General features: G+C 37.5%; 1 protein-coding gene across 2 annotated transcripts in view; it reads right to left on the bottom strand.

Moving 5' to 3' along the window:
- Window positions 1-21,860, bottom strand: part of LOC131684598 (GTPase-activating protein) — a 128,686-nt gene extending 106,826 nt beyond the window's left edge. For both annotated transcript variants that reach the window (XM_058967607.1, XM_058967611.1), the window contains exon 1: window positions 21,437-21,860. The gene's annotated coding sequence lies outside the window, so the exon portion shown is untranslated. The remainder of the gene's footprint in view (window positions 1-21,436) is intronic.
- Window positions 21,861-26,016: the final 4,156 nt, after the last annotated feature.

Below are 26,016 nucleotides of genomic sequence, written 5' to 3'. Positions count from 1 at the left end.
CTTACCATGCAATTTGAAGCGAGAGCGACCTGATTCTCCACAGGACCGATGGATCCCGCCCATCAATCCGGGTCTTGACGTCTGGGTAGCCTGAGACTCTAAGTCATGTCGCTGTTCTTCCGTTTGCCTGAAAGTGGCAGGTTTGGTTTTTCTTACCCGTTTCCACATCCGCCTACCCTGTTCTGTCCCTGATATAACTGCTGCAACACTGATGATGGAAATAAACCACAATTGCATTCTGTATTCCTAGTTTTAAGATAGCTGTGTTTTTGTCATATAAAATATCCTTTTCCACCTTGTATATCGTATATGTATAGTTTTAAAATAGCTGTAAAATTTCTCAATAAAACTTATTCCTCTTTCAAACTGTATTCTTAGATTTAAGATAGCTGTAAAGAAAACTTATGTTCCCCTTTTGTATATCAAACTCGATTCCTAGTTTTAAGATATTTGCAAAAAAAAAATTCTAAAAAACTGTTGTATCCCACTGTTGTATATAGCATTGCATTTCTAGTTTTAAGATAGCTGTAACAAATCTAGCTAAAAGAGTTGTTGTAAAATAATATTTCAAAATTGTAACCTCCTTTTAAGATATCCAAAATGTAAAAAAAAGAATTTGGCACCGCCAAGCTAACGCATATGTGCCTATGAAATAAAAGAGCTGAATAAAGAAAAGTGTACCAGAAGGAGTGTCCTGAGAAAATTCTTCTGTCGTTCTTAAAGAAGCAGCATGCGGTTGGGAGGTACGTCTTCTGGCCGGACAAGGCGTCTTCCCATTGCGCCAAGAAGACGCTGGAGTATCTTGAGCAGAAAAAGATACCGTACGTGCCAGAAAGAAAGGAACCCGACCAACTTGCCCCAGTGCCGTCCCATTGAGGATTTTTTCGGCTCGCTCAGTGCCGTTGTGTACAAAAATAATTGGCGTACCAAAGATACGAAGCAGTTCACCACCAAAATCCGGAATTGTATCCGGAAGATGGGCCCGTTGTCTAATATTCATTGGCGTTTTTTGAAGAATAAACATTGATTTAATAAAAAATAAAATAATACAAAAATCAACGGTTTTTTATGTTTTTTGAATACATGACTGAAAAAATTCTCAATTTTTGTTGAACACCCGTTAGAAGACAACGAAGATATATAATTTTTTTTTCACCCCTAACTTAAACTGTGTCTGGCAGCACTGCTCCAAAGGACTCCAATCACGCTAAGAGCAATAACTTCAGTTCTACTCTTAATACTTGCAACTGTGGTTGCTCAAATGAAGGGTGACAGTTCTTTGTGTTACTTATTTTTGTGAACAAATCTTACGAAAAATGAAAAGTTATAGATGTTTAAAAACGTTGTTGCATGAGCATGAATGGGTTAATATAACATTCATTAATAGCCCTGAAAAATTGTGAAAACGCCACCTTGTGGAGATTTGTTAGACAAGGAATGTGGCATATCTAATTCAGATTACTCCAAAATGGCGTTTGTCATAAGATAGCATAATAGCGACGATCTGTCAAAATTCCCTTTGAGTTATAATTCCGGACAAATGGTTATACACCATTCACAGATGTTGATCGTGAACAAAAGAGAAAGGTTTTCTCTTTCACTAAGTGCTGTGAACTGTGTTCGGCACAGTAACGGCTTGTCCGGAATTTCCCTTCAAAGAGAATTTCGGCTTTTACGTCATACGTTTATCGTATTATGCACGACAAAAAAACAAGGTCAATCATTTTTAGATGTAGCTAGATTAACAGTCTCACATGTGTATTACAACAGAATGTGAAATTCTTTGGCCGTTTTGAGTTATAAAAGTGGTTGCTAAGAGTGGCGGTCTTACCCCGTCTTCCCCTACCAATATCAGGGTTTATTGCCAAAGCCCAGAGGCCGAGCAAATTCAACAGGTTTTCTTTGTATATAGCCATCCCGAATAGTAACCCTAATAAATAAAAATTATACACGAATTTTAACCCATATAGTGCAACGATTCCACATATTGTTTGGATAATACCCTGAACAGGTCGTTAGGCTCTTAAATTATACGATGTTTATTCGGGAAGCTATTAAGAACAATTCAACTATTCTTGCCGTAGGTACAAGAAACCGATGGGCCTCCTAAACAACCAGTTACCAATGAAACTAATCACCGGAACTATGACACGTAACTTAGGGTTCATATGCGTGTGTGTGACCGACCAACTGTTATATCTGCATCTTACAGAAACGGTTCTGATCATAACTATACAGTATACCGACTGGCAGCAGCTTATGTAGTAAGTCAGCAGCGGAAAAAATAAGCCGTCAGCGGTCGCCAAGAAAAACACTAAACTATAAGCTAGCGCAAATCCATCCACACAAAATGTTAAGCCGACCTACGTCAGCAAAACGACACAGACAGAAGGTCCGAAGAGCTATCTGTTGGTAGTGAGTGAGTCATTAAACCGGGTTACAAATTCCGCCCCAGAGCTTGTGCATGTGCGTGGTAACAACAAGCAGCAAATAGTAGCAGCAGCGGTAGCAGTAACTGTCCGGAAGTTGCCTTTTGGCACTGTTATCGATTCTATCTCCATGCAGCTACACCTGTTCCTATTGTATCACTGAATGAACCGGAAAGCTGTCATTACAGGGCAACGACTGAGGCAGCACGATAAATGTACTCTTGTTTTGTTAGTTGAACTTTTGCATGCGGTGAAATTATTACCAGATGTGCGTCTAATGAGTCGAAAATAGGGCCAACCAACAATGTACTCTGTTTTATGGCATTACTATGGTTGTACAGTAGTCAACAAGTCGTACCGACATTCGGCCAATGACCCGTGGACACGACTGATATGTAATGCAGTAGTAATATTAATTTTTTATTGCTTTTCAGATGAATTTGTGTCGGTTGGACAGAGGCTTTCTGGTGGTCAGGCCGAACGGAATTCGATCGGTGATAGCGCCATTGCAATAAAACGGTTGTCAAAGATGCCGCCATCGAAATACCACGATGGATGAGGCAGATTTTAGAACTACAATAAGAACATAGAAGCTTGAGATTTTATGTCACAAGTTATGAAACAACTCAACTTTTTTTTATTTCTTTCTAGGAGTGATACTCAATCAACACGATTGTGTTATGATTCGATATCAGTATACAAAAGACATAGGTGGTTAAAATAGTCGTACCCAATTTTCTTCTTATATAAAAATACGGCAAAATGCAACGTATAATCTTAATAACCAAACCATATTCCGACTTCACTACTATCTTATTGGTAATCAAAACTTCTGTGTTTGCGGGACATCATCCCACAGTGTTTGGGAACACTAAAACGTAATTTACTAGTGACTAGTAAATATTCTACACCTTTTTGTAAAATTAAAATTTGGCATGGCTATACTATAATCAAACGAAAAAAAAATACAAAAAAATAGGTAAGTACCTTATTCAAATAGTACTAGAGTGCCACGGATCAAACCTTCATACCTCAATTGAACTGAGTCTAGATATTCAAAAAAGTGTCAAATCGTTCATTTCTGTTTGCTAGTTTCTTATACGTAGATTAAGTTGGAATCAAAAAAATCTTAAATGCGCGATAGCATTGAAACGAATGATTACATTCGTGTACAGTTTTTTACAGTATTATGTGGTTTTGATACATCTGCCTTTGTCTTGGTTATAGGTTGCATGAAAAGTTACAATCAAAAAATTTATATTCAAAAAAACTAGATTTATGGTGGTGGCCATAGAAAACGGTTAATAAATCCATAAACTTTAGTTGTATCAATTCATGTTATTCATTTATTTTTTACTACGAATACCTTTGTTAAAAGTACAACTTTCTCTCTAATCAGAAGAATGAACAATTCCTCAGAAGACACAATTAAACATTTTTTCGACTTCATTAGTTCGCATCAGCTTAATCGGAACTCCTTTTCTTGCGGGAAATCACGCTTGACTAGGAGTACTTTCGGAAACCCAGTTTCCATAACTATTTTTGTAATAGTGTATAAAACCATTAATAATGGGTTGAGTTATATCCCTTTCCGCAAGAACCACTATGTTTGATGATACTTACGGAGTTCACGATGAAAGTTTGGAGGTCAGTTGAAATCCTAAAACCCAAATAATTAATGTATTAAATTTTTATTTTTCCTAAAAGTATCCTGATAGCATCAATTATGAACAAATAAGATACAAAACGAAGAATACCGGTGCCATAGTTCTTCGGGTATCATTACAAGCTGTAACTTTCAATATATACGAATATCGAACCACTATAAAATTTAACTTTCGCTACTCAGTAATCTCTAGCTAATTGAATGTCGTTAAAATTTAAAAGTGAAAATGTGACTACATAGTCGAAACAAAAAAAAGGAAAAAAAAGAAAAAGGAACTGATGTTAATCCATCGGCAGCTGAGAGTAGACGCTGTAGACACAGCCACCACCTTACACAATGTAGCAAACCTGCTACGACTGAAAGCGCAATGGCAATAGTCTAATAAAAATCTATCCCGGCATTCGAAAGGCAAAGAGAGACGAACAGCAGCAATCTCATTGATTGATGCTAATCGTCAACAGATTTTCAGTGGTGATCTTGCGTGGCTTTTCTTTTGTCGGTTCCCATGGTAAAAGTCTGTCTTTGCCAGGAGACATGCTGGTGACCTTGAGTGATTCGCAGTTATGCTGCCTAAGTCGACCCTCATCCGCAGAAGAAAAAAATTTAAGCCCGTAAGGTACTAAGCCTGTTCTAATGACCCTGCCACTTCTAGTTTTCCAATCTGTATACTTCACTTCCTTGCTCTGGCTTGAGTACTATGGCTCTAAATTTACATAACTTTCCTTACCAGTAATCTCTAACTAATTGAATGTCGCTAAAACGTAAAAAAATTAAATTAAAAAAAAATGTTATGAAGGAGCTTCACTTTCAGATGAAGCGATAACAATTCTTCGATTTTGACGGTTTCATATTCGACATCATGTTGCATTTCGTTCTTCACAACGAAGCTTTCTGCCTTGACTAAGGAATTGAACGTTATTAGTACAACATGCACCGTATGATGTAGCTATATCAGAGGCGGATCCAGGGGGAGGGTCCTGGGGGTCCGGACCCCCTCCGAAATTTTTTTACTAGTTGAGAAATTTTAAATTAGTTTAAATTTTATATTATTTTCAAACCAAAAATCATTACAAACTAAATTTGGCCAACAAACGTGATATTCATTAAATGAGCTTATTACGTATTACAAAGTTCATTTAAAAATCGAAATTTCGGACCCCTCCCGGAATTTTTTTCTGGATCCGCCCCTGTGTGTGACACTTCCCGATCAGAATGAAATAACAGGATTATAACAGAACACAATTTTTGTAACCTATTGTGTTATAAATTAGGTCTCGTTAGTAGTTAAAATAACAGAAATTTATAACAAGTAGCAATGCGAGTTATAGTTTTGAAATATTTCTGTTATGTGTTTCTGATCGGGTTCCGTAAGCACAAGTTCCATTTTCACCTTGACCGATTGTTCCACCTAGTACAAGATACGGAATTCATTCGTAACCCAACTTTGTACCGGGAAACAAGTGCTTTTTGTTCTCTCCGGTGTGGTTTAGTTTTTTCGGTGGTACGAAGGTGCTTGCTGTGGCAGAGGCTGCAGTAAAGCATTACTAATAAACAGTCCCGCGAGTGATAATTGTTACCTGCGATATCAGTTAAAGTAGTGCAGTGAAGTGCGTTACTAAACATTTTTCTTGCCTGCAAGACGGCTTTGTTTAGACGAGCTATATCAGCTCTACTGTGTGAAGGTCACGCGGGTGACGGATAAAACAAACGAAGGATCAATTCACCTACCAGCTCGTCAGGAACCAACTGGTGAAGTGTTTCGTTTTTTACTTTTCTTATCGATTTTTTTCTTTTTATTGCTTTTGATTTTTTATTTTGATTTAAGTTAAACAGTGCGGTCGAGCGTGTTGCTCCCGCAACAAAATGAAACAAACAGAAGGATCACCCTCCGAAGAGGAATATTATGAAGAAGAAGAACGTATATCTGATACTGAGACAGATAATGTTATAGTCGATCCACTTCCCCCACTTTCCCCCAATGTCTCACAGCCCCCCCCCCCCCGAGTCAAGGTTTACCAGGATGGATCCGCTGGTCCTTGGGTGGTATACTTTCGGCCCAAAAATAAACCGTTAAACAGTATAACTGTTGCACGGGAGCTGACAAAACGTTACTCGGCCGTAACCGAGATTAAAAAGGTTCAGTCAGATAAATTGCGCGTAGTCGTTACTGACTTGAAACAGGCCAATGATATCGTTAGCAATAGCCTCTTTACGCTGGAGTATCGCGTCTACATCCCTTCTCGTGATGTGGAGATCGACGGTGTGGTAAGTGATGCGGGTCTAACTGTCGATGATCTGATGAATGATGGGGCTGGCCGCTTTAAGGACCCTAACCTTCAATCAGTTAAGATTTTGGAGTGCAAGCAATTGCACTCAAAGTCCATCGAAGATGGTAATTACTATCCATCAGACTCGTTTCGCGTAACCTTCGCCGGATCTGCACTTCCGAGCTACGTTGAAGTGGGAGGAGCTCGTCTACCTGTACGCCTGTTTGTACCGCGGGTCATGAATTGTTCCAATTGCAAGCAGCTAGGTCACACGGCCACCTACTGTAGCAACAAGCAACGGTGCGGTAAATGTGGGGAACGCCATGCGGATGATACTTGCAGTAGCCCCGCTGAGAAGTGTGTTTACTGTGGGGAGAATCCGCATGCACTTTTGACATGCCCAACGTACAAACTTCGCGCGGATAAACTGAAGCGATCCGCCAAAGATCGCTCCAGACGCTCTTACGCAGAAATGCTTAAAAGAGCTGTTCCACTTATCTCCGAAAACCCATTCGCTCTCTTGCCAACTGACGATAACGCCTCTAACGACCCTTGCGAGGGGCATTCTTTGGATCCGCTTGGAAACTCTAGGAAAAGATCTAATCAAAACTCACCTGAACTTCCTCGTAAGGGTCCTAGGTTGTTCCAAACAAGGGTACAAAATAAAAATAATTCATCAACTGGAAGTGCTGGTACAAATCCGAAGATAATACCTCCTGGTTTTGGGAAATTGAGATACAACCAGGAGTTCCCAGCACTCCCGGGGCACCAAAAATCCCAAGTGCTCCAATTTTACAGTCAGAAACTCAACCTAAAACGGGATTCCTTAAATTTTCTGACATTGTGGACTGGATATTCACAGCTTTCAACATTACCGATCCTATGAAAAGCTTGCTGGTTGCTATTCTACCAACAGTAAGAACATTTTTAAAACAGTTGACTGAACAATGGCCCCTCCTTACAGCGATCGTATCCTTCGATGGCTAACTTATTAGACGGAATCAGGGATCTGATCACTGTTTTACAGTGGAACTGCAGAAGTATTATCCCCAAAATTGATTCATTAAAACACTTGCTAAATTACAATCATTGTGATGCATTTTCCCTATGTGAAACATGGCTAACTTCTAATATAAACCTCAACTTCCACGATTTTAACATTATCCGCTTGGATCGAGAAGACTCATATGGGGGGGTACTTTTAGGGATCAAAAAGTGCTACTCCTTCAATCGAATCAACCTCCCTTCGACGCCAGACATTGAAGTTGTCGCTTGTCAAACAACAATCAAAGGCAAAGATCTTTGCATTGCTTCTATTTACATTCCTCCTAGGGCCATGATGGGATATCGAAGATTCTCCAACGTGATTGAACACCTTCCCTCGCCCCTCCTGCTTCTTGGAGACTTTAACTCTCACGGTACGGGGTGGGGCTGTCTATACGACGATAATCGATCTTCGACAATTCAAGACCTTTGTGACAACTTCAATATGACAATTCTGAACACAGGGGAAATGACACGAATTCCTAGACCACCTGCGCAAGCAAGTGCACTGGACATATCTTTATGCTCGACATCACTACGGTTAGATTGCAAGTGGAAGGTAATATCTGATCCCCACGGTAGTGACCACTTACCAATTGTAATTACAATCACCACTGGTTCAAGACCATCGACACCAATCAATGTTCCCTATGACCTCACACGAAACATTGATTGGAAGAGCTACGCTGCTGAGATATCCAAAACTATCGATTCAACACAGATACTTCCCCCGGAGGAAGAATATAAGTTTTTGTCCAACTCGATTCTCGATAGCGCGATTCAAACTCAGACGAAACGAGTACCCGACGTGAACACCCAAAAACGTTCTCCCAACCCGTGGTGGGACAAAGAGTGCTCAGACGTGTACGCGGAGAAAGCTGCCGCGTATAAAACCTTCCGGAACGACGGGTTAGTTGCTAGTTATCGAGTGTACGCGATATTAGAAAAGCGAATGAAAAATTTAATGAAAGCTAAGAAACGCAGTTACTGGCGCCGGTTTGTCGACGGGTTAACAAGAGAAACATCGATGAGCACTCTTTGGGGCACGGCCCGACGTATGCGAAACCGAAACAGTACTAACGAGAGCGTGGAATATTCAAACCGTTGGATATTCGATTTCGCCAAGAAGGTTTGTCCGGATTCCGCCCCGGCACAGAAAATCTACCGCGCCGCGTCGCCTTACAATACCGCGAACGAAACACCGTTTACGATGGTGGAGTTCTCACTTGCTCTCTTATCATGTAACAATAAAGCCCCGGGGCCAGATAGAATTAAATTCAACTTATTGAAGAATCTGCCAGACTCTGCCAAAAGACGCTTGTTGAATTTATTTAATAGGTTTCTTGAGGGTAACATTGTCCCACATGACTGGAGACAGGTGAGGGTCATCGCCATCCAAAAACCAGGAAAACCAGCCTCCGACCACAATTCGTATCGTCCGATTGCAATGCTGTCCTGTATCCGGAAGTTGTTCGAGAAAATGATCCTGTTTCGGCTCGACAATTGCGTCGAAACAAATGGCTTACTGTCAGATACACAATTTGGCTTCCGCAAAGGCAAAGGGACGAACGATTGCCTTGCGTTGCTCTCAACAGAAATTCAAATGGCATATGCTAACAAAGAGCAGATGGCATCAGTATTCCTGGATATTAAGGGGGCTTTCGATTCAGTTTCGATCAACATTCTTTATGAGAAGTTGCACCAGCATGGTCTTTCGCCAATTTTAAATAACTTTTTGCTAAACCTGTTGTCTGAAAAACAAATGCATTTCTCGCATGGCGATTTATCGACATCACGATTTAGCTACATGGGCCTTCCCCAGGGCTCATGTCTAAGCCCTCTCCTCTACAATTTTTACGTGAATGACATTGACGAATGTCTTGTCAATTCCTGCACGCTAAGGCAGCTTGCAGATGACGGTGTGGTCTCTATTACAGGTCCTAAAGCCGTCGACTTGCAAGGACCACTGCAAGATACCTTGGACAATTTGTCTGCATGGGCTCTCCAACTGGGTATCGAGTTCTCCACGGAGAAAACTGAGCTAGTCGTATTTTCTAGAAAGTGTGAACCAGCGCAACTACAGCTTCAATTAATGGATCAAACTATTGCTCAGGCTTCAACATTCAAATATCTCGGGGTATGGTTCGACTCTAAAGGTACCTGGGGATGTCACATTAGGTATCTGAAACAGAAGTGCCAACAAAGGATCAACTTTTTCCGTACAATAACTGGAACATGGTGGGGTGCCCATCCAGGAGACCTAATCAGGTTGTACCAAACAACGATATTATCAGTGTTGGAGTACGGATGTTTCTGCTTTCGCTCCGCTGCGAACATACACTTCATCAAACTGGAGCGAATCCAGTATCGTTGCTTGCGTATTGCCTTGGGTTGCATGCACTCGACCCATACGATGAGTCTCGAAGTGCTGGCGGGCGTTCTTCCGCTGAAAAATCGATTCTGGGACCTCTCATATCGATTGCTCATTCGATGCGATATTCTGAACCCATTGGTGATTGCAAATTGCGAAAGGCTTGTCGAGCTTAGTTCTCAGACCCGATTCATGTCCTTGTACTTCGATTATATGGCACAGAACATCAATTCATCTACATATAACGTCAACCGTGCTCATCTCTTAGATACTTCTGATCCAACTGTATTTTTCGATACATCCATGAAGGAAGAGATTTGTGGAATTCCGGATCATATTCGCCCACAAGTGGTCCCAAATATTTTCTATAACAAATACCATCAAGTCGACTGCGCCAAAATGTTCTACACTGACGGATCAATTCTCGACGGGTCCACAGGCTTCGGTATCTTCAACGAAAATCTTGCTGACTCATTCAAACTCAATGATCCTGCTTCAATTTACGTCGCAGAATTAGCTGCCATTCAGTATACTCTCGGGATCATTGACACCCTGCCCTCAGACCATTACTTCATCGTTTCGGATAGTCTCAGCTCCATTGAGGCCATCCGTGCGGCGAAGCCTGGAAAGCACTCACCGTATTTCCTGGGGAAAATACGGGAATATCTGAGTGCTTTATCTGAAAAATCTTACCAGATTACCTTGGTTTGGGTCCCGTCACATTGTTCTATTGCGGGCAATGAGAAGGCGGACTCTTTAGCCAAGGTGGGCGCATTAGAAGGCGACACTTACGAAAGACCAATTTGCTTCAACGAATTTTTCAGTATCTCTCGTCAGAGGACGCTCGATAGTTGGCAAACCTCATGGAGCAATGGGCATCTGGGACGGTGGCTACATTCCATTATCCCAAAGGTATCAACGAATGCTTGGTTTAAGGGGTTGGATGTGAACCGGGACTTTATTCGTACGATGTCAAGGATCATGTCCAACCATTACTCGTTTGACGCGCATCTCCGTCGTATAGGGCTTGCTGAAAATAATCATTGTGTTTGTGAGAACGGCTATCACGACATCGAGCATGTTGTTTGGCTGTGCGCAGAGTACTGTGTTGCCAGGTCCCAACTAATAGATTCCCTTCGGGCCCGAGGTAGATCACCCTATGTGCCAGTCCAGGACGTCCTGGCAAGCCGTGACCACCCCTATATTTTTCTTTTCTATATCTTTTTGAAAACCATTGATGTCCAAGTTTAATACATTTTACCCTCTCTCATTCACAGTAGAATCTCACCAACCTATCCCTGTATCTACAATATGGCATTGCTTCACGAGTCTTCGGTGCACACTATTCTTGATAACCGTCTATCCAGAATATCATGACATACCGCACATGCAGATGATATAGAGTGCCAATAATTATCCGAAATATCGACCCTCCCCTCGCCCCTGCGATTACAGGTTGGAAACTACAACACTACAACAAAGTGTGCATATCCGCCACAATGATCAATCAGCAAACGACGATGTCAATTACACAATATGTATCCCACTTCCTACCTTTTTCCTTTACTTACATAAGAGGGGAGCAAGCCGCCCCTAAATACGGCTTTCCCTTCCCCCACTAACATGTGACATGTAATATAAAAAAAAATGAATTATCGGCCTCGTTAAGCTACAGCATTTGGGCCTAAATAAACGTATTTTAAGATAAAAAAAAAAAAAAAAGATACGGAATTAGACTGTCCTCATTTTTAATTTGATCCATTATCCATTTTACAGTAGCGCTCAAAAGTCTTTTGTAGGTGGTATCTCGTCACCAATATTGGCATCTCTGTTATCGACAAGGGGTGCAGAAAAGTCTATCGTTCGTTGCTTGCTATTGTTATAAGGAATCGCAAAAACTTTAATTGTAAGCTCTAGGTTTAAAATTACGGGTAGGATTATGGCCGTGGACCTTTTCCAAAAAGAGGTGTCAACGGAAAAATGCTGCACAGCCGCCATCTTGTGACAAAATCACTTGAAAAATTTTTTTTTTACTTCGCAACTAGTATGATAACTCCTATTTTACAAGATTCCGATTTACCTCTTTAATGCGTCTAGAAAAAATCCAGAAATATGCCAATTTTTTCGTGTTCTACAGTGGTGTAACCCCTTGTCAGCGCCGCCCTAGCGACTGAATTCCGAACTAATATGAAATGATTAAATAAAGCGCTAGATGTCATGTAACAGCTTTACCAAAGACACCATAATTCTAAAACGAAAGATAAGGACGTCATTTCTCTGAAAATGCAGGAAATGAAGTACCTACTAAAGACTTTTGAGCGCTACTGTACCTTTCGTTAGTAATTTCGTTTGTTACCATATTTTTAGTTTATCGGTCTGTTATCTTTTCATGTTGGTCTTTTTTGTTTCTAAATAGAACTTTCCTTTATTTTTATTGATGTCTTTTCTCTGTAAGTATAGTAATGTATATTTACAATTCTTCGACCTTTTTGGTGGTGTTATCTTTTTTAAATTTTACACTTTTCGTACTGTTTTATAATTTAGTAATTCACATTTTTTGTTCGGTTTTATACCCATTCAACCTATTTTTCTCGATGCCTGTTTGCTCCAATTGTTCCAATTCTTTCTTTACTAAATATCCTCTTTTCCTCCTATTCTTTAATTTTTAACGTGTTTTCTATTTTTCTTATTCGTTCTATATTCAACCAATTTTTTATTTATGTTTCACTTTGTCCCTTTTTTTAACATTGTTCCATGTTACACTTTTCTGTCATTTATCCCTTCATTTCCATTTTATCTGTTGTTGATTTTTGCGGTTCACCGCTTTTTCATGATTTTTTCTCGGTATACTTTTAATTATCGGTATACTATTTATGATTCAATTTTTCTATTTAAAGAATTTTGAAATGTTTGTACTTGCCATTTTTCTATACATTTCATTATTTTTGTCATTTTTTTTTTTCATTTCAGTTTAATTTGTCGCAATTTTTCCAATTTTGCCTTCCTTATTTTTATTTGGTTAAAGTTTTCTTTGCTTTCTATTTTGTCCGCATTTTAATTTATTTCAGGGATCATTTGTTACAAATTTTCCTTATTTTAAATTTCTTCAATTAACTCCATTTGTATTTATTTTACTGTCATGCTATTATTTTTGGACAAAGAGGACTGACGGAATTATATATTATTCGAATCGCGGGTTCTCTTTCGCCTCACACCTTCTTTTAACTAGGCGAGGGACATAAATCGGCAGTCCCGAGTAGCTCTGTCTCCCACCGAAATTCGATGGGTAATGAATTAAAATCAATTAGACATCAATCGATAATAGAATCTGTAACCGTTGCACAGTGCACAGTGGTCCAAAACGCGAAAAACGTGATCGTTTTGAATAACTTCGAAATGGTTAGTTATAGCGATATACTATCTTCGGAAGAATTTATGACAATGAGACGCCCCATCTTTATAAGTCAATAGTTTGATGATTAATCCTCCTATAAGTGAGATTCAAAATTTATTTCTCATATAATTAAAGATAGCAAATTCGTGTATTCTGCAAAGTTGTAGTAAATTCTTCTACAAGAAACTTTACTGAAGGTGGTAATAGTCTATCTTTAATATTCTTTGAGATATTGAGCATTATTAGAGGAAATACCGAAAATATCAATTTTTTTATTATAACTTCTTTCCAAGATTTTTTGGAAGTTCAAAATGTTCTACAAAACTATCACAATTGATGAAATACAAAATTTCGGTGAAGGAAGCAACTTAATATGTTGAGCAGATTCTGAGATATTCACGATTTTTAGTCGAAAAATGGCCTACTTTGCACTCAAATAATTCATGAACGGGCAAAAACGGGCAAACCACTCTATATGTATTTGAAAGTACAAGAAAGATGCTGCAAGATTCTGTATGAATCACTTGTATCCGGTTGTATCCATGGCTCTGGTAGCTGGATTTAAAGAATATGATTTATTAGTCTAAAATATTGATACGAAACATATTCGGTAAAACTGTTGAGATAAAGTGGTGGTACCTTCGGCAAAGTGTCGGGGAATATTCTTCTTAGAAACATTGCCGAAGACACCAGTTTGCCACCTTTACTAGTTTCTTAGATATGGTGCAATATTTATGAAAAACCTACTCAAAGCGATTCATTCGGTAATCGCGCACGCTTTGATTACTTGTTTAGCATTGTCACTGTATAGCGTTACGTCAGTTGTTGTTTATTGGATCGAATGATTTGTATTTGCAGTAATCGCGATGGTGGACAATAAACAAATTTTTAAAAGGCTTTCTTTCATATAACAATACAAATTCAACTGTCAAGTCGTTCATAGCAAACGTAAACGGTTTGCTTATATTAATGTTACAAGCCCTGGTACTACATTCTATTGTGGAACTTGACCTTCTGTGTTGACAAACTTTGCAACCGATTTCAGAGCTAATACACAACCTACTTATACTTAAAATCGTTCCTTGTTAGGATTCGACTATATGGCTCATAAGACAACGCATTACTCTCTGTACCACTGAACAATGCACTGTATCTAAAAACCAGTCAAGACAGAAAGCTGCTGTCTTCGACAATGTCTCTTGTGAGAACATTCCACATAGAATGCCGAACATAGTCCCACTCTTCAGTTCACCGAATATGTAACGCTATACAGTGACAATGCTAAACAAGTAATCAAAGCGTGCGCGATTACCGAATGAATCGCTTTGAGTAGGTTTTTCATAAATATTGCACCATATCTAAGAAACTAGTAAAGGTGGCAAACTGGTGTCTTCGGCAATGTTTCTAAGAAGAATATTCCCCGACACTTTGCCGAAGGTACCACCACTTTATCTCAACAGTTTTACCGAATATGTTTCGTATCAATATTTTAGACTAATAAATCATATTCTTTAAATCCAGCTACCAGAGCCATGGATACAACCGGATAAAAGTGATTCATACAGAATCTTGCAGCATCTTTCTTGTACTTTCAAATACATATAGAGTGGTTTGCCCGTTTTTGCCCGTTCATGAATTATTTGAGTGCAAAGTAGGCCATTTTTCGACTAAAAATCGTGAATATCTCAGAATCTGCTCAACATATTAAGTTGCTACCTTCACCGAAATTTTGTATTTCATCAATTGTGATAGTTTTGTAGAACATTTTGAACTTCCAAAAAATCTTGGAAAGAAGTTATAATGAAAAAATTGATTTTTTCGGTATTTCCTCTAATAATGCTTTATATCTCAAAGAATATTAAAGATAGACTATTACTATCTTCAGTAATGTTTCTTGTAGAAGAATTTACTACAACTTTGCAGAATACACCAATTCGCAATCTCTAATTATATGAGAAATAAATTTTGAATCTCACTTATAGGAGGATTAATCATCAAACTTTTGACTTATAAAGATGGAGCGTCTCATTGTCATAAATTCTTCCGAAGATAGTAAATCGCTATAACTAACCATTTCGAAGTTATTCAAAACGATCACGTTTTTCGCGTTTTGGACCACTGTGCAGTGGTTCCAAAAACGTTAACTTAATTCACTAGAGGCTAAAACTATCGAATATATTCACAGGGTGTCTTTGGACGAATTGTTCGTATGAATATTCCCCACAACCTGATAAATATTAATATTAGGCATGGCTTACTATGATCGTGCTAAAGAAAATAACTTTTTATGCTGACGAGGTAGAAAATTGGTGCCTTCGATAAAATTTTAGAAATGCTCGTAATGAATTATGTTGAACAACTTGAACTTGTAGGACTAAAGGTTATCGATCGATAAAACGTTTTCTATGGCAACCGCTTAAATTTAGTTTTTTTTTAATATAACTTTTTCCATTGCGACTTACCGTGAAATCGATGCTCCAAACAAATGTGGAGGTATTAAAACCGCATAATATTACTATGCTATATTTCACCCTAAGGAGGAAAATTTGGTAAAAACCAAAATTTCTCACTAGAAGCCGGCGCTAATCTATTTCGACAATAAGTTAGTGTCGGTGTCTGATGAGGCGAAGCCGAAACGCAATTGAGTATGACACATAATATTGTTGAAGACTTTATGTAAAAAGTTTCAAAGTTATTGAAGATTTAAAAAAAAATACATCAACTTCAGCAACGCACAAGAATGAAAGGTGCACACAAAAATGCACGAGTAGGTGCTAAAGATAGGAAGGTTTGAATCGTGGCACTCTAGAAGCCTATGAATAGCGTTAGCTTATTTTACTATGTTTTTGGCTTTTTCATACAAAAATCAGCAAAAATTTTTTTTTATTTTTTTCGCTAATTTTGGTAATTTTTTGTTTGAGGCTCAATTACAAGAATAATTTTCATTTATACGTAGATATTTCCGACTTTGTAAACGTGGGAGCAAAAATATTAAGTTTTTAATATCACTGAAGATCCCAAATTGATATATACTCAAATACACATGTCATTATGGATTTAGTACTTACAAAAGAATGTTAAATCGTTAATTACTAATTTCACGAAAAAAATCAAAAAAAATTTTCGTTTATTTTATATGGAAAAAGTCAAAAAACTGAAAAATCGAGCTTACCCTGTTCAAAGGGTTCTAGAGTGCCACGCATCAAACCTTCTTACCTTTATTATGCATTGCCATTGAAAATAGTGCTTGCTCGTCAATTTTGATTCGCACCTTTCTTTCTTACACGTAGTTGAAGTTAGCGTAAATTTTTATTTTAAGAAAACTAAATTTAAAGGGATTGCAATAGAAAACGCTTTATGAAACGATAACCTTTAGTCTTACAAGTTTAAAACTTTATTGAAGACACCAAATAATTTTCTAGTTCAATCATAGTAAGTCATTCCAAATTTTAATTTTTATTAATTTGTGGGGAGTATTCATACTAACAATTCTTCCAAAGACACCCTGTGAATATATTCGATGTTTTGGTCTCTAGTGAATTAAGTTCACGTTTTTAGCTTTTCCGACCACGGTGCGTTGGTGATTGTCAGCTTCGCCCAATGCAATGATACTCTTGATTTACTCAACGAGTTCCACCCATCCTAAACCCTATCATGGGTATGATGTCAACCCGTGTGATTGATAGCCCACCAAGTCTACAATTTCGTCCGGGATGGAGCAGTCACTCACGAGGTAATGCTCACAAATAACGCTAGGGATACCGCTCACACACAATGGTTGGAGCGAGCGAGAAGTAGAAGGATTGCCAGTGCAATTAAGCGACCTGTTAAAGTTCGGTTGAAACCAAGGTCGAACCCGATATCCGACTCGATCGTGTAGCATGCTAGAGCAAATATAGTTTGACCAATGGAATGATCGAAATCTTTCCGTCCACAACCATCCAATGAACTGGATCTGTCGACGTCAAATTTTAATTTTTTAAGGGGGGTAAGGGTTTCAGCAAGAAAAAAAATCACTTTTTGCGATTTTTTTTAGAACATTGGGCGAAGCGAATTGATCAAAACTTTTGTGTATTATAAATAATGTATCATTTCAATAACATTCTGTAAATTTTTCGTGCAAAAATATCGACAAACGACTCGGCGACGAAGATTTTTGTAGAACATCTCTGGAACATACACGATTTGCGGTGTTAACTGCCATTTAAAAACTACTTAACCGATTTCTTTCAAATTTTGCATACACATTCTACGTAAAAATACCTAACCCCTACGTTGAATTTTTGAGATAATGTTTCGACTGATACTACAAATATTCCATTGCTAAATACCAATTACTCCATGTTTTGAAAATTCGTTGAATTAAATTTCCGTTCACTGCGATAAAATCTTCTTTTCGTAAGTACTGAAGCGTGCATGATAGTATTGACTAATGGGAAGGAATCTCCGGTGACCATTCAGGCTTTATGGAGGTCGATTTGCAAAAATAATGTCGATAAGTCTCCACGTCACTACAAGTTATATCCATCTGACACAACCGGCTCCCGGATGGTCTATTTCCGGACCAAAGATAAGCCATTTAACATCATCGGTATATCGCGTGATCTAACTAAATAACATTCGGGCGTGTACGAAGAAGTATTTTGTCTACCTACCCGCCCGGAAAGTAAAGATTAATGGTGTTGTTTCAGTTTATTTTGTTGTAAAAAGTATAGATAACTTTCTACCGAAAGAAGCTTGAGGCTCAGTTCATTGAGACAAACTCCTTCAAAATAGCTAAAAGTATTTTTAAAGTTCTCTTAACGAAAAATCTAAACAGGAGAAATTCTATAATTAAAAACATTTTTAGAAACACTATTTTTCGGCAGATTTCTGTTAAAATAAAAAGTACAAGACATATAGGATAATGAGCCTATTTTGGCACTATTAGGGAGAGACCTACGCTATTTTTGAACAATATTAAAATGAAGCAATATTATCTATAACCTTACTCAGAATAAAGTATAATTGTACTGTTTCTTAGACATCTATATAATGCTTATTTGTCAGAAATGTCTCTATTTTCAGCACAAATGAGAAGAAATGTCCTCTGCATTTATTCTCGCCTCAACAATCCAATTATTGCCTCCTGGATGTGCCAATTTTCACCTCATCGAAAAACAAATTTTGTTGAAACGCAATGCCTTACATCCCATTTGCGTCAATTGTGACTACATGTCCAGATCATGGACGCCAGCGCATGACTTGTGAAACGAATCATTCTACATTTTTCAGCCGATCAAAACAAACATAAACATCGCGCACATGAACGAACCTCATCAGCTGTTGGAAGAAGAGCGCCCAGTATTGCACTCGCAAGAAATAATCAAGCGAAGGCTAACAACTGGTGAGGACTAGTTCCACATTAAACATCGCATTGTACCGACCCGAGATTTATGTTTAGATGAAAATTAGTTCTCTGCAATCAGGAATCAGTTGAATAACTTGAAATATTAGATTATTTATATCTGATATTGCATTACAATGTATTTTCAAATTTATGTTTTAGTTTGGCAGCACTGATGATTCCTTCCTCTGTGCTAAATGCAAAAAGTTTGTTTTGATTGTGAAGAAACAAGGCAATAAAATGTCCCACCGTATTTCTGAATCACGTATTTTAACACTAGGCCTATCCCTGTGCAAAATTTTAACGTGGGAACGAAATCATATCTTTTATATTGTCTACCGTGGAAGTAATTTAAACCAGTTACCAAGATTCAACTAATGAAAAACCGAATTTCTAATATAACTTTAGCAGTTTTTTTTGATAACAGATCGGTTGGACGCTTTTCAGAATTTTTCAAGACAAACATTTTCTTCTAACATGTCAAAACGCTAACTTGACGCTAGTAGTACAGAAATTGATTTTTCTTAAATCAATTTTGTGGAAATTAGAACAATATCGTAATTGCCATTTGTTGCTCAATTATATCTCAACCTCATGACCTTATTTATAGCTAAAAAGACTTAATTTTCCTTTGCCCCGATCAGTGATACCGGTATTCCGAAAAAGCCATTTTTGGAGAAAAAGTACTCTTAACTTTTCAACAATAATAGTTAGATAAGTGGGGCAATGAAATAAATTATTCCCCCTAAAACAATATTATAGTTGTCTGTAAACTACTTCGGTTTTAAATCAATACCGCAAAAGTTATATGAATAAGAATGTTTTCCTAAGAAACACCCCAAACCTTTAAATTTCCTTTGCAATGAAATGTATGATAGATAGAGCTTACATGTATTCAGCACACTTTTCTAAAATTTGTCGTTCTACAACTTCACTGAAGGGAATATGGCTCTAGCTAGAATGATTATGTAAATTTTATGATCTTGGTAAAATTAGAACCACCCGAGAAGGGGCTCATAACCTACGAAAACTTTTCCAAAGATACAATAAGTCTAAGTTAATTGGTTTTTGTAGAAACTTAAACTTCCTGGTGTATTTGTAATCTGAACCACTGAGTAATGGCTTTCTATAAATTTTTTTATTAGAAAGCGCACTCCATTTTAATTAAATCAAAATTTGGCTGCAATGATTTGATTTTTTGTGTTACCCTCTTTTGAGATATCAACTTTTGATTTGGGTGTATGTTTCAGTGAAAATCATGTATAACATTTAAACCAGACAAGCATCGCAAAAGTTACGTCTAATTATGCTCTTGAAACGCTCAAGACTACTTTTGAGATAAATCATATTAAAAACTATGCAGAACAACCTTTCTTGAGAAGCTAGAGTTACATTATGGAAGCCATTATAAAATGAGAACGAGACATAAATTTGGCATCTTCAACAGTTTTTTTTTATTTCGATTATAGAGGTTTTAACCTTAAGGTCATTCGCCTCTTCGGGATAGAAAAATCTCTTATGAAAAATTTCTAACCCTATGTGCTGGGTCGGGGCTCGAACCCGGGTGCGCTGTTCTACGCAGTTGTTCACTTACACTAAAATATTGCAGAAGAACGTATCGTTCTACCTTAACTTAAATTTGCATGTTCGATTTTTCTAGAACCACTAGCTAAATCGGCAACACTCTCTTTAGTAAGATTTCAACACCAGAAAACCATTTCCACAGGTAGCACTTTAAATAAATCGAATATCATTTTGGAATCCTATGATTGATTATTCAATTCATGTGCAGTTCAAATCAAACAGACTAAGATATTCTGAAACTTGTTTCATTAATAAATAAAATTAACCATCTACCCTATACTCTCGCTCCCTGGTTGTTATGTTGGCCAAACATATTTAGTCCTCTGTTTCAAAGCACCATATCTTTCTTAAAGGTCACACGGAGGAAATCGATTAAACTTTTAACATTTTAAATGACATTTAAAGGAATTAAAAGTTCAATACATGGATGCAGGATAACTTACTGGATGCAGGATAATTAATACATAATGCACACTTTCATGTAGATGTGTAACTAAATAACAAATATTTTATTGAACTTTTGTATACATTATTTCCATTAAATCGATTGTATATGTTCTTTTCTACTAAGATACTGTGGCAGGTGGATACGATATTTTTCCTTATAGTTATGGTAAGTGCATATAAAAATGAAATTGTGCTTTTGAAAAATGTTGCATCTGTAGTTGACAAGAAAAATATATCAATTCATAACGCATCTTCAAAACTATTGCTGTGCTTTGGAAAACCATTCGTGACTTTTTTCTTTCAGATCAATTTAAGATGTAAAAGTTCATGGATTTTTCAATTGTTTGAATACGATAAAAAGACAATATTCAGCTTGTAACTGGCATGCTAAATGTAAGTTGTTTACTTTTGTTAGATATGAAGTTTTTTTTTAAAGCAGTGAATTGCGTTTTTAACTAGATATAAATATGGTGTTTTATATTTTAATGAGCACGGAATTTATTGTGTAAATTTTCTGCTGCAATAGCGACTTATCACTTTACACCTTTCGGGATCTTTTTTCTTGCACGACTTTACAACCGAGACAAATGCAGGTTTTGTGACTGAAGCTTTGTGTCATTAGTTTAATCAATTGTCCTGTACGCTAAAACTTACTGTGAGTTTTACCAGCAACTTTTGGGAGTAATGGAATAAGCTAGAAGTGTTATGAATTGACGGCAGAAGCGCTAACATTTCTTCGATTTCTTCGATTTTAATTTCACTGGGAGACTATTCAACCATTCATTCCACCTACCAACTGCAAACCAGGCAACACTGTCGGATCAGATTACAATTAAATATATGTTCACCTTTAATTCGTGCTCCATTCCAGCTTCGGGATAATAAAACCACAATAATTTCTTTGATATTCATCGTGGAAGCTGCCATCAATCACTTTGCAGATTTTATCAACCAATTGGACATGGAAGAAGTTTTAGCAAGCTCACGACGACATTTGAATACAGCTCAAATCAGGTCCGTACCACAGCAATTCACTCAAACTTCGTGCATTTTCGCATGCACTCTACCTGCCTGTGTTTTTCTTAATTCACTGCACTTTCTGCCACCATTTTCTTACTCATAACGCAATGGTTCTGACTGGACAAGCCGTAATCGATGGTAAAAATCTACAATCACGTTCGTCCGAGCGCGAAATAATAGAAGCAATGACGAACCGTGCAGCTCGAAACTCGCGACGACCGACCGAAGACTTGGAATATTGTGCGAACATGGAGTCGCTTCCCAGCGCAGCAGTGACCGAGGTTCCATTCAGTTTTGGCCTGCATAGGTACTATGCTATCCCATTCACTCACGTACATTTTTCCATGGCCAATATCTATGCTGGAAAGTGTGTATGTGGGTGTGTGCGTGAGCAGGTTTGATGCTGCTGTCTCTCGCTGCGATGTTTTGCGGTGACTATCATTCAAGCTTCGTTCGCTTGTTTACACGATAATTGAATTTTACCCCTTTTTGTAGAATTATCAGAAAGATGGCAGATTGATCGGAATGATCAGAAGGACAATTATGCATAACGTTTCGGAATGCCTTGGAATGATTTTTGCTCAAACGGTAACCATATTTTCAGAGGGAGTAATGTATTTTTAAAATGTTAACTGCGTTCTGTCTGGTTGAATTGTGCCCGAATAGAAATTACCCATTTTTTTCTATAATCGTAGAACACTAGATATTATGGTTATTACTGCTTTTAGATTGATTTATGTGGATCAAAACTTGTAAATTGGAGATTTCTTTAAATTTAAGTTACATACCTTATAAAACCTCATTTTTACTGCAATACCTACACTTTGGAATTTCATGTCGAAATGTTGAAGTTGATTTATATTGTTGTATTACATTTACCATGAATGAAAATCATTGTAAATTAACTGTACTATTACCACAGACTAACAGACATAACACTAAAAAACAATTCTTCGCCCGCTTTAGCGGTCATTTTAAATATATTTGTAGTTGGGACTGTGGCCACATTTGTAATTATGGCGCCACTGACATATGAACAAGCATATGGGGGATAGACCACTAGTGAAAAATTGTTCCCAAACTGGAGGGGTAACCCAACAGCAAATGAGTGTTTGGGACCGTGAAGAAAAGGTGAGCTAGTGTTCTGGGAAAATTGCCGGATCGATGTTTTTTAGGGAATTTCCTCAAAGTGTTATGTCTGTTAGTCTGTGCTATTACCACAGATTAACAGGCATAGCACTCAAAAAATGCTTCGTCCGCTTTAACGGTCGTTTTAAATATATTTGTAGTCGGGACTGTGGCACATGCGAGGATAAGCCACTACCCAGTAAAGTTCAGCCGGAAATAAGCCGAGATTCCGGCTGGTTCCAGTTAGTATTCCGGCTCCAGTAAAACAACCGATTCTAACTAGAATACTAACTGTAACCAGTGGGAATTCCGGCTCATTTCCAGCTGACTTTACTGTGTTGTGAAAAGTTGTTCCAAAGCCTGAGGGACAATACTCTAGCAAATGAGTGTTTGGGATCGTATATCAAAGGTGGGGCTAGTGTTCTGGGAAAATGAGCGGATCAATAGGTTCGTTCCAGTACCAGGAAAAATTGGAAGTGCTCCGGAGCAATCAGATAGAAAACCGTTTCTGTATTCTCTTCTCCTCATTTTTCTTCTTCTGGTATCAAACCGGACTAAAAAGGAGCAAGAATTTGTTACTCCAGTTTGCTCCGGAGCAGCTTCTTCGTACTGGAACAAAGCTAATATCTTTTAGAGGAATTTTCTCATAGTGTTATGTGTGTTAGTCTGTGCTATTTCGGCGAACTGATACAGAATACAGGTTTGTGATTGGTGCAGGTATGCATTTTATTCCTTCTCTTTCACTCACACTCATACAGCGAAGATAACGGTAGTGCTATTCTAGCATTTTGAATCTTCTTTTAATTTGAGTCGATATTATTTAGCAGTTTTGACACGTTTTAATTGAACAGATATATCATGGATTTATTCAGGCTAAATTAGTTTTTCGTTTCATATTATTGCATTAGATACAAGTTACTGTGTTAGAAAGAGCAAGTATTTGTATATTCTAGCACAGTGGCGCAGCCAAAGCTTGCTTCCTTCCTTTTTATTAACCCTAGAACGTTGCACTGGGGTACAAATGTGCCCCACGCCATCTTTGGAGCCGTGTGAAGACGAGAATTCGGCATTTACTGACCTGGGACCCTAACCATGATTCAATTTCGAGTTCATAGTAAGAGTACGAAAAGGTGGTAAAGCCAGTTTGCTTTTGGCTTTCGTTGAAGTAGGAGTCAAAGTTGGCGTGGGGTACATTTGTACCCCAGTGTGCGGTTCCTGTTAGTGTTTTGTTCTGTCAGTAGAAATGTTACTCGTGACAATATCAGTTTAAATACTAGTTGTTTTATTACGTAAGTAATAATTAGTATTATGTAATCGTTTTAGTCATTTATTCAATTAATTTAATTTAATTTTGAAGTATAAAAAAATTCGTTTTCATTTACGCTGAATTTAACTTTTCTATTTTATATAGTTTTAAAAATAATGGTTTGCAAGTATGATTTACGCACAGTAACAGCTGTAACAGTAGCGTTCCGTGTTACCAATGTATTACTGGTCAGATATATTATTTTTTTTTCATTTCAATTGTCGCTCCATTTCGTGGTAATTTCCAACACCCGATTTTTCAATTTTCACTCTTCCAAATAATAGCACTTTCTCAAAAATATCGAAATTCCATTTTATTTCATCATTAGACCATTCTTTCCACTTTTAGAATCATTCGATTTTTTTCAAATCGAAAATTGCGATCAAACGTGTGGTACGCTTGTACCCCAGTGCAACGTTCTAAGGTAGAAAAAGTAAGTGTACCATTCTTGGGTTAAATTTAATTAATAATTAAAAAAATTAATTTTCAAATTTACCCCACGTGTTCTGTGGAGCAGTATGAAGACGAGAATTCGGCATTTACGGACCTGGAACCCCAACCATAATTCAGTTTAGAGTTCCTCATAAATGTAGGAAAAGGTGGTATATCCAGTTTGCTTATAGCCTTCGTCGAAGCAGGTGTCAAAGTTGTCATGGGGTACATTTGTACCCCAGTGTACAGCTGCCGTTAGCGTTTCGTCAGATTTCGTGCTTTCAGTGAAAGTGTTCGAGACAATACCAGTTTAAATACTGCTTGTTTTACTACGTAAGTAGCAATTAATGTTTATAATAGTTTTTTATCATTTATTCAATTAATTTTATTTAATTTTGAAGTAGAAAAAAACTCATTCTCATTTTTGTCGATTTTTATTGTTTATTTTTATAGTTTTTCAAAACAATGGCTCGCAAGTATAATTTGCTCACAGTAGTAGCTGAAACAGAAACGTAACGTGTTACCAATATACTACTGGTGAGATTTTTTTTTTTCAGTTCTATTTTCACCCCATTTCGTGGGATTTTCCAAAACATGATTTTTAAACTTTCACTCTTCCAAATAATTGCACTTTTTCAAAAATATCGAAATTCCATTTCGTACCGTTTCTAGACCATTCTTTCAACTTTTAGAATTATTTGATTTTTTTCAAATCGGTTGAAAAATCGCAAAGTTATAGTAATTTTTGTGAAAAAAGTCAGAACCGCGTTTTTTCATTTTTTTGTTGTTTAAACCAATTTATGTGTCATTGATTCAATAAATTCCGTACATTCACTTACATAGATGTTTTCGCAATTAAAAAACGAAGAAAATGGTGTCTTATACATTTCATTTCTTCGCATTTTTACCTGCGAAAATTGCGATCAAACGCGTGGGGTGCGTTTATACCCCAGTGCAACGATCTAGGGTTTAACCACACGAATTTTTTAATTTCTATTATAGAGGTTTTAACCGTAAGGTGATTCGCCTCTTCGGGTTAGAAAAATCTTATATGAAAAATTTCTAACACTATATGCGGGGTCGGGACTCGAACCCAGGTGCGCTGTGTACAAGGCAATCGATTTACCAACTACACTATGCCCACCCCTAACTATACGAACTGTTTCGAACCCGAGTTTGGGTATTCTTCAGCATTCCTCATCGAGTTAAACCTGGCATGGATAACAACAGGGCACAACACATCCAACCGCATGGGAAAACATCGCAAAGCGTATTGTCAAACCAAACCGTTCACGTCTCATCGCTCAGACGCTCACCTATGCACTTGCGCACAGTGTTATTCTTTCGAATTTTATGAATCGAAGGTTTTTACAATCTATCACTGATTCTCAACAGTGATGCCTTTTGGGTGAAATTGATTTTCATTCATTGAAGTTATATTGAGTATGTTGATGGTCTCGCATGCGTAGAATCAATACACCACAACTTCGAAATGCCCATAAATATTATTCGAATTGAAAGCGTGTCATTATTTATTTTGAA

Source organism: Topomyia yanbarensis, chromosome 2 (genome assembly GCF_030247195.1).
Source record: "Topomyia yanbarensis strain Yona2022 chromosome 2, ASM3024719v1, whole genome shotgun sequence".
NCBI lineage: Eukaryota > Metazoa > Arthropoda > Insecta > Diptera > Culicidae > Topomyia > Topomyia yanbarensis.
Note: the sequence above shows the minus strand (reverse complement) of the source record. Positions and strands in the feature narration are given on the sequence as shown.